At 37.2% G+C, this 17,626-nt stretch overlaps 1 long non-coding RNA gene across 27 annotated transcripts in view; it reads left to right on the plus strand.

Moving 5' to 3' along the window:
* The window catches only part of LOC141503543 (uncharacterized), a 266,282-nt gene that overhangs the window by 104,157 nt on the left and 144,499 nt on the right, over positions 1-17,626 (plus strand). For 24 of the 27 annotated variants that reach the window (XR_012472886.1, XR_012472877.1, XR_012472883.1 and 21 more), the window contains 4 exons: positions 2,088-2,143; positions 2,268-2,343; positions 8,157-8,271; positions 16,490-16,608. This is a non-coding gene — a long non-coding RNA (uncharacterized LOC141503543). The remainder of the gene's footprint in view (positions 1-2,087; positions 2,144-2,267; positions 2,344-8,156; positions 8,272-16,489; positions 16,609-17,626) is intronic. The other 3 variants (XR_012472887.1, XR_012472894.1, XR_012472884.1) reach the window with 2 other exon arrangements.

Consider the following 17,626-nt stretch of genomic DNA (forward strand, 5'->3'; position numbering starts at 1 on the left):
AATAAATGACTGTCACTTAGACTGTTACAGTGATCTTGAGGGGGACCTTTGATATACCCAGCTACTCAGTCACTAAGCAGCTTTGTGACCTTGGGCAAAATCCTTCCTTTCTTCCATCCCCAGTTTTACTGAAGACTTGGTTGGCCTAGATGAGGCCTCTTGCAGGCCCAGGTCCTGGGATCCTATGACATAACATTTTCTAGATTCAATTCTAACCTAGATAGAAATCCATCTTGCTTCCAAGGCTTGTAAGGGCTCTCCTCTTGTATGTCAGTCATAGTGATTATGGAATGGGATATGCACTAAAGAGCTGAACATGTGGTGGCCAGAGGGGGGTGGCACATATGAATTAGGCTCTTTTGAGAAACACAGAGTAGGGTGTTAGCTGAAATACTTTTGACAGTGAAGCTGATTTCAGATCTAGAGACCAAACAGGAATGTAAAGTTTAAAGTTTTGCTGAACTCTACCTTATTAAAGAGCAGCATGAACACTGTCAGAATATGTAACAGCAGGGTACAAATGGTCCTGGTATAATTACTGTGTGTCTTCAGACTGGGTCGGAAAAGAGCAGGGACAGCCTTTGCAGAGATGTGAAATTAGAAAATTTATGCATCTTTGGGACTGTAGCACCTGAACCGCTCTGGGGGATTCTGGGACCTTAGCTACTGTGCCAGGGGCTTTTAAGGGCTCACAGAAATGGGCTTTTCATGCCCATAGCCTTCCTTCAGGAAGTCAATCTTATCTTTGATCTGTCCTACTGGACTCCAGCATCCTTCCCAGGAGGAGATAAGACAGTTAGACATTAGTCCCTCATTTTACTCCCTTCTGAAAACCTGCCTCCCAACCCCCAACTCTCACCTATATCATTTCTAAAAGAAAGTAAGATAATTTGGCTCCCATCTGTGAGAAGGACATCAACTTAATAATAGCTAGTCAGTCAAGTGAATGTATCCAGAGCTTAAGAGTGAGGAAATAAAGGAACTATATTGATGGAAATAAAGTAAATACATTGCTATCCTGATCATGCCCTCTTGGCTGTCTGCCATTGCAGATTGGAGAGATGAGCAAATGTGAGGTTTGCAGACTTTAAAGCCACTATTACCTAGAGTGGTTTGGATTTATTCTGAAGTGGGGTTGAATGAATGAATGGCAAAGTATTTATTATATGTCAAACTCTGAGGAGACAAATACAAAGGTAAAATTGACCCTGCCTTCAAGGAGCTTATATTCCAATAGACATAACATATTAGAAGGAAATGGAAGCCAAAATTTTGGTTGGGAAAGTTAGAATAATAAGGAGTGTTGCCACCAGTGACTAGACTGACATACCATTTCTGATAATAGTGGTAGCTTGGATTTGATTATGAGTCCAGAACAGGAAAGGGGGAAGGTGGTGGTTGGTAAGTGAAGGGAAGTGAAAAATTACAGAAACCATTTCTAGATATGGTAGGCATAGGCCATTGGATGAAAGAGTTCAAATTGCCAGCTGATTTAGGACTACCCATCTGACTTGGTTTCCTCTTCTGACAATAGACTTTCCACTGGTCACTATACCTGATTCGATACATTAGCTTCCTATTCTTGCCACAGGACTTGGGGTGGAGAATTTTTGACCTAAATGCTAAATGCTAAATTCTGACTTGGTTGACTGACCTTCCTAGTACCACCTCACTGCATTTTCATGAGAGAAAAATTATTCAGATCATGTACCAACACCAATAAATTTCTAAGGGTATGCAAGAAGATGCTGCTAAGAGAATCTTTGTTTCCTAAGATATTTTTATTTTCATTTTTTAGAAAGATTTTATTTATTTTGAGTTTTGCAATTTTTCCCCCTATTCTTATTTCTCTTCCTTCACCCCCCACAAAAGGCAGTCTGTTAGCCTTTACATTGTTTCCATGGTATACATTGATCTAAGTTGAATGTGATGAGAGAGAAATCATATCCTTAAGGAAGAAAGATATTTTTATTTTTTAAAAGAAGTTTTTAAAAACTGAGCTGGATAAAGATTTAATATGGCCTCAATTTTGAATTTTTGTACCATTAGTGATCTATTTATTCTAAGATCTTTTGAATTTCTTTCAGTATTTCCAAGAGGGTTGACTCGAAAAATTCTTCATACTGATTTCAGCAATGAGCAGGTAAGACTCTGTCCTACCTAAAAAAAGGCTGCCTCTTGATTGATAGCCAGGCATGTGTGTCATCTCATTAAACATTTTCCTGAGGATTTTAGCAATTACTCATTGACTTCCTTGTTTCCCATAGCACTGTCTGCAGTCAGCACTAGGCACACTGGAGATGTTCTCCCCATTTTTTTCCCATTCTCCTTGAAAAGCATAAGGTAAGTTTTTTTTTTCTTCCTGAAAGACTTGTGGGCCTCATTTGTTCTTCCAGTACCAAAGAGCTTTTGTTTATGTTTTTGGGATGCTCAGCACTCATTTAACCAAATTGAATTTCATTGGATAGGTCATTCAATTAGCCTCTTTCAGTGTTCTAAGAGTACTCTCCAAGACTTTTAAATTGTCAAAAGGATGCCAATCGCATTTGGAGAGGGAGGTTCTTCATCCAGACTTTCCCCATACTAATGAAATCACAGGTTTAATTCCTGTCCACCTGTGTGCAGTATCCCTTTGGGATATTTCCAATATCATTGAGTCCAAACAGAAGACTTGCTTTGTTAACTCAGTAATGGGACTATCCTCTCTTAAGGTAAATTTAGTATGCCTTACAGGCAAGGAATTTTGAGATATTTCTTGAAAACAGAGATGCCAGAAATAAGTAATAATGCTGCTATGGGCAGGAAGAGAATTTGCTCAGAAATTGCATTCAAAGTTTTACTTATTTAAAACTGGACAGTATTTATTCATTTGACCTATTACAAAGCCGAGTCTTTACTATGGGTTACAGTGAGATTGGATAACAATTGTCCCATAGATCTTATAGCTGTAAGATCTTTTGTACAGACCTAAGCATCTGTTTTGTTTTTTAAAGTTTTTGTTGACAACTTTTCTTTAGCATGCCATGATCACTTCCCAATATACCTTCCTCTTGAACTTTCCCTTACAGCAAAAAAAAAAACAGTTAAGCAAAACCAGATAGCTAAATGACTCCATCTGGCAATGTTTGACTATTGAAAAGAGGGATGTGTGTTTCATCTTCTCTTCCCTGAGGACCAACATTGTTCATTGCATTTCACCTGAATTTAGCTGAAGTTTTATGCTCTTTCCATTTGTATCACTGAAGTTACTATGTACATTGTTCTCTTTGCTTTTTCTCTTTGGGTTAAAACAATTTTCTCTGAGTTCCTTATAGTCTGCATTTCTTATGACACAATAGTCTATTAAATTCATATATGTAAATATGATCATTTCCTAATCAACGGTCACCCACTTTTTTCCATTTAGAAGGTACCTATTATGTTAGAAAATGTAGAGGATACACCTGGAAACTCTCTCTATCTTTTTGGGTTTTCATGATTATACTCTTTCCTTGTCCTCCTTACACCTGTCTGACAGGTTCTATTTTCTGTTACCTTTTTGGAATATCATGCACAACCTGCTCAAAGACCATGTGTCCCCCAAGCCTCCATTATAGGCCCTCTTCTTTTCTGTCTCTAAATCCTCTAGTGTTATCAGTTCCCATGGATTCAATTATTATCTCTAAGCAGATCACTACAAGATATGTTTATATAGCCATTGTCTATTTCCTGAGCTCCAGTCCTCCATCAACTTCCTATTGTACATCTATATGGCTTAGTGGATCTCATACTAAGTAAGAAGTGGCTTCAAATTCTGCCTTAGGTATTCAATAGGAGCTAGAAATACCTGGAATCATATCTAATTGCAGATGCAGTCACTTCCCCCTCTTCTGCCTCAGTTTCCTTATCTTAAAAGTGATAGTGTTGGATTTGATTATATATGTGATCCCTTTTAAATTTATGATTCTATGATCTCTTTACCACATGTCTTCTAGGCAACCCAAACTCAGCATGTGAAAAACAAAACTCATTATCCTTCTCCCTCCTATACTCATCCTTCCTTCAGACTTCCTTATTTCTGTTCCAGTCAATTAAGTTTGCACCATTGGAGTCATCCTAAAACTCTTAGCTCTCCCTCATCCTGTTACCCAATGCAATTAGTTGCCAAGCCTCTCCAATTTTACCTTCACAGTATCTCTTCCCTCTCTCTTCTTTGTTCTACTCCTCAAACCACCACCCTATTTCAGACTCTTTTCACCTCTAGCTCCCTCCCCACTACTTGCAGTCCTGATTAATAATAATAATAATAATAACAATAGCAATAATAATATTTTGTGCTCCTGGGCAAGTCCATTAGCTTCTCTGAATCTCTCACTATTTGCAGTTCTGATTAACAACAAGTACGATAATAGCTTGTGCTCCTATGCGAGTCCATTAACCTCTCTGAGTCCCTTCCATGGTGAAATGGGGATACTAATGGCAGTTACTTAATGGAGTGATTGTGAGGATCCAAAGAAAACTATGCTCAGCAGTATATAAATATTAGCTATTATTAGGAGAAAATGAGTATAGGGAACAGACCAATATTTTCAGAATAGTCATCTCCGTCTTCAGGATAGAGATAAAGCATCTATATGTGCTTATTATTTTGGGTTCTATAAGCAAGCCTGTCCCTGTCTTCAAGGAACTTCCATTCTACTGAGGAAAGACAACACTTTAAGGAGAGGAGGAGGATGAGGGCTGAGGGAGAGTGGTAACTCACTGTTGCATGGTTTAGAGTTGACCTGCAAATAGATTGGAAGGGGGAAAAGTCTAGAAGACAGTGTAGAAATTAATAAAGTTGTTCTTTTGTCAAGAGATAAGGACAAGAACTAGGATGATGGCAATAGGAAGAGATTATGAAAGGTAAGTTATGAAAGAAAGGAGAGAAAGTTTGGCATATCTGTAGACAAGAACACACCAAAAACATAAATGGATGAGAGAATTGTTGAGAGGCATCCAAAAACCATTTGTCATTATTCAATATTTGTAGTGAGCTAGCATCTGTAATTTTTCCTAAGTAGAGGCTCTTCAGAGATTGACAAATCATTCTTTGGAAGGCCCTTTCCTCACAGTGACAAGATACTGTGCAAAAAATTTTTCTTTGTGTCTTCACTAGAAAATGGGCAACTTGGAAACAGCTCTATAAAACCCTGAAATGAAATTTTCCTGAAATGGAAAGTGCATGTTGCAGGTAAAAAAAATGAGGTGATTAGGTTTGATTGTGTCTGCTTGCCTTGTCTGATTAGCTCATTCAGAGCTCCTGTTGGCCTTGGAAGTAGTAGTTCCCTCCTTGTACAGGATAAGACTAGGTAAATGCTTTGGGGTCTGAGGAGAGCTGTTAGACTCTTTGCTTCTCCAGAAACAATCCTGGGGAATGGGGATGGGAAATGTGGCCCGTCTTTGAAGTGTTTCCCTTTGCAAATAATAGCTAGATAGACAAAGATAAAAAACTAGAATGAGATCATTTGGAAAGGTTCCTGAGACACCCTTCCTATAATATAAGATACTTATGCTTCTATACTTGCCCATTCTCACAATCTTGATCTTGGGATAAAGAAGCCATGTATTTTATCCATGATTCCTTCCAACCCCCTTTAGTGAGTGGTTATCAACAGCCTCAGTGTTTGACTTCTAAAGGTAGTAGGAAAAGAAGTTAGAACCTCAGACATTTCTGGAACATAGTCTCCTTTGCATTCTCTTAAGGAACTTTATAGAAGGCAGTTTAGGTATGGTGGAGAGGGTACTCACCGGCTCTGGAGTCAGGGGACCAGGGTTCAAATACCATCTTTGACATTTGGTCTGTGTAACAACTTGGGCAAGCCATTTAGGATGGTAGATCCATGTGGAGGTGGAAGGGACTTCAAAGGCCATCATGTCCAACCTTCATACAGGAGGAAATGGACATAAAAAGGTTAAGTGACCTGCCCAATGTCACACAGTATTTATGATGGAATTTGAACTCAAGTTTTTTCCTGATTCTAAGTTCAGTGTGCTCTCTACTAACTCAGCTTCTTCTGTAAAATGAAGAAATTCAAATGGTTGGACTAAACATCTTTTCATTTTTTTCTAGCTCTTGGTCTATGATGCTTCTAGTGTTTGGGGTTTGTTTTTTAGAGTCAAATTGACTTGTTGCTCTTAGGACTTCCTCATATTTTGACATTTTTACTGCAGTCAGCAGAGAGGGTCTTTGCTGTGACTTTTAGAATGGTTTGAATCCATAGCAATGGGAATATTAGAATAGATTTCTTTAGTTTCTTTCTCTTTTTTAATGTTTCTGATTCGAAAGATTGTAAGGGAGATCTGTAGGGGTGGGGGGCATTGCCTGTTCCTCTATACTGTTACCATTCCCTGGAAGGGATGGTTCTAAATCTGGGAGTCTATGATGTTGGCATTTTTCTATTTTTTGAACATCACTCTTAGACCCTTCTGAAGACAACTCAGTAGAAAATAAAACAATGTGTTAGAAACAGGAAAGATGCCCATCAGTTGACAGTGGACAGGATAGAAAAAGACATTAGAAAGGAGGAAATTTGCTCTAATTGTTCAGTAAAGGATCATTATTATAGCACCACACAATAAATGATGCTTATGATGACAATGGAATCCACAAAATGACTTGCTGTACATTCAGAGATCTGCTGAAAAAGATTTAACAACTGACTCTCTGAAAAAAAAAATGCATTCCATGCTTTCAGTAACACATTCCTTTCATCACATTCCTCAGTCTAGACAATCAACAAAAGAGTAAATCAAACCCTGATTCTTGGCATTTACAAATTTCTGAGGTATAAATGCCTACCTGAAAACTGAATAAATAGCTTGATCAGGTAAAAGCTGATTCCAGCATCCACCTCTCTACATTTTACTTTGACTGATAAATTCTTCCTTGTTTTGTCTCATTGTGGTGTGAAGGTGACACTGAATTCCTGAAGGACAAGGGAGTAAAGTGTAAGTCCCAAGCCAGAATGCCTCCATGTATAGATGGGTCTGAAGATAGATTATGTTTTGCCATCTAAAGGAAATTTTAGACTCATGGAGAGACATCACTGGAGGAATGGCCAGTGGATAATGAACATTTTCAACCCCAACTCACAAAGACAATGAGTCTCTTAAAGCTTAGAGAGGCTTCACAATATGTGTAGTGGTAGAGGGGAGTACTAAGAAATCACTGTTCCTTAACTTATCAAAGGGGATTCTTTTTAATAAGGCAGTGAGATGTGAGATACCCTCTCCAACTCATTTCCATCGATGGCATGGTTTTAGCACTTCAATTTATCTTTAAAATCTGTTCGTGTGTTCCCTAAAGAATGTTACTATATATTTCTTTTCCACTTATTCTGATTGGTTTAACCCTTTGACTTGATCTCATCTGTCTCTTTCCAAATTCTCCATTCTTTGAATATTCGGCATAGGCATAACTCTGTTCAACTTTAGTTTACAAATACATGGCTTTTCAGAGCTCATTGGTATGTGTATGCTAGCAAAAAAAAAGAAAGAAATAAAATCACATTTCAGGTTGAAGATTTTCCCTCTCCTTGACTGGATAGGTTTTCTCTCTTCTTGTTTTGTTTGCCTTTGGCGACAGTTTTCTCCCAGGACCTTCTTGGCTGTCTTCTGTACATTACCTCTGGCCAATAGGGAGTGCTTTGCAATGAGAAGTCAGCCTGGGCCTTCCCTATGGTAATCAAACATGTCATCTCTGGCACACATTGAGTTTCCATAAAGCTAGCAAAGGATGCTAACCCCAGCTTCTTCTAGTAATTCATACAGCACTGCGGATTCCTCACTAAGAAGCCTTGTCTGAGAGTTCTCATTGTCTTTCTCTGAGAATAAAGGTGGAAAAAAATAGTTCTCTTGAAAAGTCTATTAGGTAAAGAGATTTATGTAAACGTGAACAGAACCTAATTTGGGAGGTGATGTTCTTCACAGTTTAAGCCTCTTTACATGAAATCAACTTGTGATAACCCAAATATGGGATGTGATAGTCTTTGATGACATTAGCAAATTGTATCTTGGGGACCTGACAATGACTTGTTTTTCCTATTTATTTGACTTTTTCTTTCTCCTTATTTAAGATTTTGTTTATTTTTTTAAGTTGTAACTTCTTGGATTTCCTTTTTTTTTGACTTTTGTAGTTTCCTTTTATCATCAGGATGACAGACTTCTTGAAGCTACCCATCAGCTGCCCACCATTTCCCAGCTAAGTTGGATGATAGCTGATAGCCATTTGTTTCTGAAAGCCTTCAAGAGGTAGGTTGATTTAGAGAACCCATGGTCAGTTTCAGTGGATTCAGAAAGATCTGAATCTGTCACTGGGTATTTATTGGGCACCTACTATGTTCCAAAAACAAATGAAAATAAACCCTCCTCTCAGTGAACTTACATTATTATGTGAGTGGAGAGACAATGGGTTCATACATAAACATATATAGAATAAATATAAAGGTAATAAATTCAAACAGATTCAAAGTGTATTCAAATACAAACAAATTTAAAGTTTCTTCAGTTACAAACAAATACAAGGTATTTGAAGGGAGAGGATTCACAGTTCGGGAGGATCAGGCTTCATATGAAAAATCATAGCTGAATTGCACCTTGATGGGAGAGAGTGAGGTGGAGGGGAGGAGGAGCCACATGGCATGGCATGGGGGATGGCCATTGCCAAGGCATGAAGGGAGACATGTATGAGGACCAGAGAGGAAGCTTGTTTGGCTAGGTCACAAAGTGTGGGAGAGGGACCCAAGTTCAGTGAAGCTTGAATGATAGTTTGGGACATATTGCAGAGGGTTTTAGTAACTTAACAAAGGAATTTGTAGTTTATCCTAGAGGCAATAGGGAGACATAGTACTTTTTGAGTAAACGTAATGTGTTCATATCTGTGCCTAAGGAAAATTGACTTGGTGGCTATATGGAGGAGAGACTGGAAAGAGGAGGAACTTGAAGCAGGAGATAAATCATAAAACTTTTATGATAATGAAAACTGAGAGTTGATTAGGCTCTGAAATAAGGTGGTTTCTTATCTACAAAATAAGAGGATTGGATTTTGTGATCTATGATCTCATGAGCTCTATACAGCCGAAGATCTACTATTTTTTCCTGGCTACTATATAATATCATTGTCTCACATCAAACAGTAAAACTCCCATATCTTTTTTAGACAGATTCCTATCTAGCTGTGCCATCAACGTCCACGTTGACATTTCCTCCCACCATGTACCTGTGAAACTAATTGTTTTGAACCTAAGTCTAAGCCCTTTTATTTATCTCCATCAAATGTTATCTTATGGGATTCAGTCCTAAGTTCTGTCCTGTCAGAATCCCTTTGAAATCTGATCACTGAATGCATTAACTATCTCCCCTAGCTTTGTATCCTGGGCAAATTTGATAGGTGTGCCATTGGTACTTTTATCTGAGTCACTGATGAAAGTGATCAACATCACAGGACCAAGCAGAGAGCCCTGGGGGTACTCCATTGGAGAGCCTCATCAGACCACTAGTGGCTACTCTTTGGGGCCAGCCATTCAGCCAATTTGGAACCAAGACAATTGTCCTTTCTATTGTCCTTCATATTTCCATCTTGACCAGAACAATAGCATGTGACTCTGTCACATGTTTTGATGGTCCCTAAATCTTTAGCATCCCCTGATCTATTCAGAATATTGATAAGAAAGGAAATAAGATTAGTCTGGTATGACCTATTCTTTTTTTAAAAAAATTGTTGATATCAACCAATCAGTAAACATTCATTAAGCAGCTACTCCATGTCTGCCACTGTAATTAAGCACTAGAAATTGAAAAGTAGTAAAAAACAATCCCTGACCTCAAGAATATTATAGTCAAATAGGAGAGACAACATGCAAACCAAGCAACACCCTTTGGTTTTAGGTTATTGAATTTTGCAAGGCATCAAAGTAAGTCCCACTGGTCTATTTTTTGCTGATGTTGGTTTCCTCTCATTTTTGAAAATTGAGATAATATTTTTCCCTCTGCAGTCCTGCTAGAGCTTATCATCTAACCTATGACCTTCTTAAGGTTCCAGAAATTTACTTACATCTGCATTTCCTTGCTTTTTTATTCCTTTAAAAACTGGTTTAATTTTAAAAATAATGAAAATATTTTTTTTAAAATAAGCATGATGATATTTTTCTTCTTCCCAATTCCCTTACTCCATTGGAAAAATATCCATAATCAAGTAATACAGAACCCTTCCCTGGGTCTGGAGTTTCCTCACTTTGCTTATGACACAGTTTCTTTTCAAGGTTTTTGCTTAATGTTTTGCTGCTTCTATGAGAGTTGAGTAAACTCATGCTTTGCTTAACCTTGATTGACTCCAAGGCTCTTTCTGGACCTTGTGTTTAGATGGTAGGAAAAGCAGTTTTCACAAGGCAGTCATTCCAGTCTGGGCATCATTAAAAAATCACAATGTGTTTTTAAAGAAATGTTAATTATTATTTAATTTTTAATTTAATTTTTATTTAATAGTTATTAAATTACTTTACTATCATTTTTTTCAATTCACATTCTTTTATTTTCTCATCCTCTCACACCCCTCCCCCATCTAACAGCAATAAAACATCCAAAGTCTTTATAACTAATATGCTTAGTCAAACAAAGTAAGTACTCCAGTTGGCCATATCTGAAAATGACTGCATTGTGGGCCTTTTGCCTCTTTGGTTCATCCCTATGTGGCCACATTTTTGTGTGTCTGTCAGCCTGCTTTCTTTGCCAGTGCAGGGAAATGACATGAAACCAGAGATCAAATTACTCAGTTTCTATTTACTAGCCATGTGACCTTAAATAAATCACTTTACTTTTGAACCTGTCTCTTTATCTTAGAAATGAATCCTTCAGACCTCCCAGGGTCATTGTGAGACTCTAATGAGACCATGGATGTCAGTTATTCTGAAAACTGTAAAAAAGTACTGCTTTTTCTTTTAATAGTTGGAGAGGACTTTGACTATGGTTTCTATTCTCCCAGGTTCTTTTTAAAATGTAGTTGTAACAAAATTTCTGGGACCAAACCAGCAGAGGCAAGATGATTTGTTCTTCTCTGCTGCATTGTTTGACTTGTTTCACATAATGGCCTAGTGATATGAATGAAATCAGGGTGCCCATTTTCTGAGTACTTCCTGTCTATACTAATCAACTCCATTTCAAGTTTCTTGAGAATCAATCAGTTCCCTGAGAGTCCTTCTCAATTTTCTGAAATACTAATGTCCTCCAGAAGGGCCTTCAGCCCAGGAGGAAAGGTTATAGTTCAGGGTGACTGTCAGGGGAAAGTTGCTTCTCATAGCCCCTGGAAAATAGCACAGAGAGGACAATTTTTTTAAAGCTACAGATCATCAGGAGAAAAACATTCCCAAGCTCAGACTTTTCCTGATGGAAGGAGAATCCCTTAGTAAATTTAACATGCACAGACTTACTTTTGTTTTCCTAATGATTTGCTATAATGGTTTTTCATCCATGATTTTCCTTTTCTGGATTGTTTCTTCTTAAACATTGTCCAGTTTCTGACATTAGAATCAGACTTTTATACTCACTGTCTCCATTTCCTCCCATTCCACTCATTTCTCGTTGTCTCCAAATCTCGATTTTGACCTTAGCCAGAAGCATCAGGTCCAATGCCTTTCTCATTCCTTCTTCAACTCTGCCTCCTGTATACTCTCTGATGGAATTTTGGAAAAAGCTTTTACTATGTCCAAATGTTTCCTGTGTTCAGCCAGCACTACAGAGATGACAGAGACAGCTAGTCCCTGCCCTCAGGGTGCTTTTATTCCAGTGGTGAAAAGGCAAATAGGGGACTGAATAACTGGGGAAGAGGAAAGTCTCAAGGACAGTAAAGGGTGCCAAAGGCAGCCCAGGGATACATCCATTATAGAAGCAATGGTATTACCAAAGTGATGATGGTCACCAGAGCAAGAGGTCAGTTGGTTGGGAGCAGGGAAAGGGCAGAGCATGAGATGGGGGTTCTCACCAATCACAATGACCCCAAGGCTGGCCCTGGAGACCTAGATGGAAGGGTAATTGCTGGGCAGCAGACGAGAAAGATTCTCCTTTAATGATATTCCTCTTTCCTAGTTTTCCTCCTCCTTGATTGACTGTTTCTTCTAAATCTCCTCTGTGGGATCATTATCCATACCTGCTCCATAACCTCAATTCTCTGACCCGGGTCTTCTTAATTTCTCCCTCTCCCTCCCTCTTGGTGATCTTAGTTCTTATGACTTTCATTTTCATCTCTGAAAAATCACTCCAAGATTAGTAACTAACCTTAATCTTTGTCTTGAACCCAGGGTCTACATCATTGACTGCCTCCTGGTTACATCATAACATCACCACCAGCAACCCAGTAACTGTATCAAACTCAGCCTGTTTAATATGATCTCATCCTCTCCCTTTTACCTATTCTACTCCTCCATCATTATATCACCACCAGCAAAGCTACCATCAAACCAGTATCTAGACTCAAAAATTTGAAGTTAGTTTCTCTTTTTCCTTCTCTCTTATACCTCCCTACCATAACCAGTCTTCTTCTAAGACTTGTTAATTCTTTCTCCATATAATCTCATATTCATCTCCTTATCTTCCCTAACATGACCTTTATTATCTCTTATCTACAATGTTTTTAAACAAAAAAAATTATTGATGTCTTTTTTACTTTACTGAAATCCTTGAATATATTCATCCCTCCCCCACAAGCTGTCCCTTATAACAAAGAATAAAAAAGAAAGGGGGGTAAAAAAGCAATTCTTCAAAACTAAACTAATATTTCAACTGAGTCTGAGAGAATCTGCAGTATTCTATATCCATAATTCCTAACCTCTATGAGTATATAAGGAATTCAGGGAGGTTTATTTTCTCATCTTTTCTTCAGGGCTAAGCTTGGTCTTTAGAATCATAAAGCATTCAAGTTTGTTTGGAAATTTCCATGTACATTTTAAGGTCCTGCATACTTGGGTGTGTATACCTACACACACAATTTTCCTGGTTCTACTTTCTTTACTAAATATGTCACTTCATATAAGTTCCATGATTCATGTTTATTTTTTTAATATAAATTTTGTTGATCTTTTGTTTTTATAAATTTTATAAATTTTGTCCTACTTCTCATCCTCCCCAAAATCCATCACTTATAACAAAAAAAATTAAAGAGAAAGATGAGAGAATTAGCAAAACATTGATACATGAGGGAAAAAGTTAATACATTCTGTTTTCAACACCTGTGAATCTCCCCCTTTTTCAAAAAAATTGGTATATTCTGAGGTATATTCTCATATCTCTTCTTTGGGGACAAGCTTTTAAAAATTTTGAGTTTTCAGCATTATTTTTAGATAATTTATGGTTCATTATATTATTGTTGTCATACAATATTATTATTTATAATAATCTTTCAAGTGGAATTAACAATAAAACTTAAATAGTTCTAGAAGTGGGGAGGATAGAATTAATGGTTTTCAAATTTTGAAAATAGAAAAATTCATGTGAGAGGCCAGGAGAGCTTAAATAATGTCAGATGGGAATTGTTGGGTCAGCCTGGCTGACCCAGAGGGGTGATGGGGCTAGCCAAATGCAGAACAAAGAGCACCTACTTAGATGGACTGAAGAAAACAGAGAAAAGCTCAGAAGCACACACTAGCAGAATCGTGTTTAAAGTAAAAGGGAGATTTAATTGTTTACCTTTTTAAATAGCAAATGACAGGAAATGGAGATGCACAGTTTCATATTGAATCTCTTTTTTTGTGTCCTGCTATGTGTATAGAAGTGTTCTCTCCCCTCTACCTCTTTCCATCCCCTCTCTCTCGATAAAGAATTTTAAAAACTGCAAGAAAAAAGAGGACAAAAAAACAAACCACAGAATCAACTAATTGGAGAAAGCTAGTAGTTTTAGTTAAGTACCTAGATTTGCAACAAATCAATAAAAAGTCAGGATTACTATGCAACAATATCAAATTCCAGGGGAGAAATAATGGAGTAGGAAATTCCATTTAAAATAACTAGAAACTGCATAAAAAAACCTGGAGTCAATCTGCTAAGACCAATTCAAGACATATATAAATACCATTATATAACAGTCTTTAAAGAAATAAAGCATCACTTAAATAAATGGAGAGTTCTTCATTGGCCAAGGATGGGCCATGTAAATACGATTAAAATGATGCCACCTAAATTAATTTACAAATTTAGTATGCTGGCGAACTACCAAGGGGATAACTCATAAAGTCAGACAAATAATAAAATTCATTTGGAGGAACAAAAGATTTAGAATCTAAAGGGAAATGATGGATACAAAACACACAGAAAAGAAAGCAAATAGCATTCCTGGACCTCAAATTAGATTATAAAGAAATAATCCCCCAAACTTCCTGGTATTGTTTTGTAAAAATAGAAAAGTAGACCAGTGAAACAGACTAGAGAAGGAAGAACCAGAAACTCACTAACATAGAGTTTAATAAACCTAAAATTATAAATTACTGGGGGGGGGGACTACCTATTGAACAAAAAATGCTGGAAAAAACTAAAACAAAGTTTGACAAAAATTAGACTGAGATCGACATCTTGTACCATAGGACCAAAATGAACAGAAAACTTGAATTTTAAAGGTAATTTCATTAAATAAAAATGAGAAGAGAACTAGATCAAGTCTGTTGGGCAAGAACTGGGCAAGAATTCTTAACCAAATGAAGAATACAGGAGATCACAGAAAACCAAACCGAATATGTCCATTTGATGAAACTGAAAAGCTTTTGTATACATATACACACATACAAATATCAATACAGCTAGACAAGAAGGAAAACATCTTAGTGGAGAAAAATTTTCTATCAAATATCTGTTATGGTTCTCATATCCAAAATATATAGGGAAGTAATACAAAAATTCAAAGTTCAAAGCCATTCTCCCCCAATCAAATGAACAGTTTTCAACAACAGAATTGCAAACTAGCAACCACATAAAACCTTGCTCTACATTACTCATGGAGACAACAAAGCTAAGGAACTTTGAGGTTTCACCTCACACTCAGTAAATTGGCAAATATGACAGAAGGTAGAAATTCTTGGAATATTGTGAAGTTCAAATTGCCACATGTTAAAAAGCCCATTAATTGGAGGGAGATTAATCTGATTGGACGATTTTTTAATGCAGTTTTTGGATTTCAAGTTTACATGGCAGCTACAACTAGAGTAGCAAAATGTTACCCAGGAAGGTCTCTCTACTTTTATGGGAAAAAAAAAGGAAGCCTGGCTTATAATAGGTAGATTGCTTGTTTTGTGTATATATAGATCTTTTTCAAGACATTTTTTGTGGACTTGAACCAATATGAAAGAAACTAGTTCTTTTAAGCAGTTTTAAGTTAGTTTAAGTAGTTTAAGATAAAATTCTGTTTATCAGGTTATTCTGTTTTTTGTTTTTGCAAGGAAATGGGGTTAAGTGACTTGCCCAAGATCATATAGCTAGGTAATCATTAAATGTCTGAGACTGGATTTGAACTCAGGTCCTCCTGATTCCAGAGTCAGTACTCTATTCACTGCACCAACTAGCTGTCCCAAAAGAAAGGTTTCTTAGGCAAAGATAGGCTTGGGTTCACCATCTTTCTTTATGATGACAGTTTCCAGTAAGTGGAATCCAAGTGAATGAGACTGCATTGCTTCTACAGAGAAGGAGGCCCCTGGAACAATTGGTATTAGAGAAAGCAAAAACCCCATCCCCAAAGAAACAATCACATGAAACTTTTTGTTGAATTAATAGAAGTAGTCTTCAGGAGGGGGAGATAGTCCCTGTATACACTACCCTGATTTGACCACAACTGGGGTATAGGATCATTTCTGAGCTCTATAATCCTTTTTAAGTTGCACTGATAAACTGAATCAAGTCTCGGGAAGGGTGACCTAGAGATGAGGGAACTAGAAACTGCATCATTCAAAGATTTCTTTAAGAGAGCAGGGATGTGAGATTAGTTGACTAAGAGAGGAGAAGGCTCATGTTGAAGTAGAGCTGACCTTGATAATTATCTAATATACTTGAAAAGTTGTCACACAGGAATTTTTTTTTCCTTCTTGGTCTTGAAGGAGAGACTAAGAGATAGATTTCTACATTTTATATTAGGGAGAACTTGTTAACAGTTAAAACCATCCACAAAATTGAATTCCACTGCCTCAGGAGTTAAAAAGATAGAGGTCACTAAAGGTGGTCACATGGAGGCTGGATGACTGCTAGCTAAGAATGTTGTCGAGAGAATTCCTATAGATTTGACTAAAGAACTTTGGAGATCCCTATGGTTTCAGAGATTCATTACCTCTTGGTTGGAAGCATGAAAGCAGATTATGTTAGGACCAATCTCTGCTCTGAAAGAGCTCACAGTTTGGTGAGGGAGACAAGACATTACAAGACCTCCTAAAACAAAATACTATTCTTCATGATTTGGAGTGATGGGACCTTTAGAGTTTCAATGCTTCTCTTTTCTTCTACACAGGGTATTTGGGAATAAAACAGCTGCTATCTTTGTGTCTGGATTTGCTTGCCTTGTCTCCTAACACATGAGAAATTCCATTCTTTTCATCTCCACTTTAAAGAAACCAGTGACTCACTTGGGTGAGTAAGTGAGCTAGGAAGGAAGTCAAACAAGTATCCACAAACCTTCCCCCACTCAGTTTTCTCTTTCCAATTGAGTGCCTTTACTAAATGAAAGTAGATCAGATGGACTGATATATGGGGCAAACCCATGGGGCCATGAAGCAAGGTCTCACTGCACCCAGCACACTGTCATGATATCCAAGGCACCAGAAAGTTGGCAGGTCAGAATTTGTACACCTTAGGCCTCCTGTACACTGTACATTTCAAAGGAGTCACATTTAACTTCATCTAAAATTGACAGAGATCATACTAAATCTTCTAATTTCCTGATTGGTGCCTAATTCTGCTCACTGTACTGAACATTTATTAAGCAGTGACCATATGTAGACTACTCTTGTACAGACTGAAATTGTATCATATGTGCCGTTAACAAAGAAATTCAACTATATCTGCTGGGCAAAAAAGAAAAAAAAAGATAGTGGAAATAGTGGGAGCAAATTGAGTGTATCTATCATACCCCTTAAAGTAACTGTATTAATCAAGTGAGAACACTTATTAGCGTGAAGTATCATTAATCTATATCAAAGCCATTTCAGAGAGAGTATATATAGAGAGGAGGAATGAGAGAGAGAGAGAGAGAGAACACAGAGACAGAGAAGTCCTGACTGAGAGAGCTCCCCCATGCCCTCCAACATAATTCTTTTACCCAAAGAAATTTGAGCAAACAGAGGTATCATGAACAAGACTCACAGTGTTTTGTTTTTCTTGCTTTAAAAAAAAGTTATATGGATTATTTTTTCCAATTATGCAGATAGTTTTCAACATTCATCTTTTTGTAAACTTTTGAGTTTTACATTTTTCTACTACCCTCCCTTCCCTCTCCCCTCTCCATGGCAGCAAACTATCTTTTATAGATGGCACATGTAGAATCATATTTAACATTTTTGTATTATGTTGTAAAAGAAGAATGAAAGTCAAAAGGGAAAAACATTAGAAAGAAAGAAATAATATAAAATAATTCTTTTTAGGTTTTTGC

The sequence above is a fragment of the Macrotis lagotis genome, chromosome X (assembly GCF_037893015.1).
Source record: "Macrotis lagotis isolate mMagLag1 chromosome X, bilby.v1.9.chrom.fasta, whole genome shotgun sequence".
NCBI classification, from domain to species: Eukaryota; Metazoa; Chordata; class Mammalia; order Peramelemorphia; family Peramelidae; genus Macrotis; species Macrotis lagotis.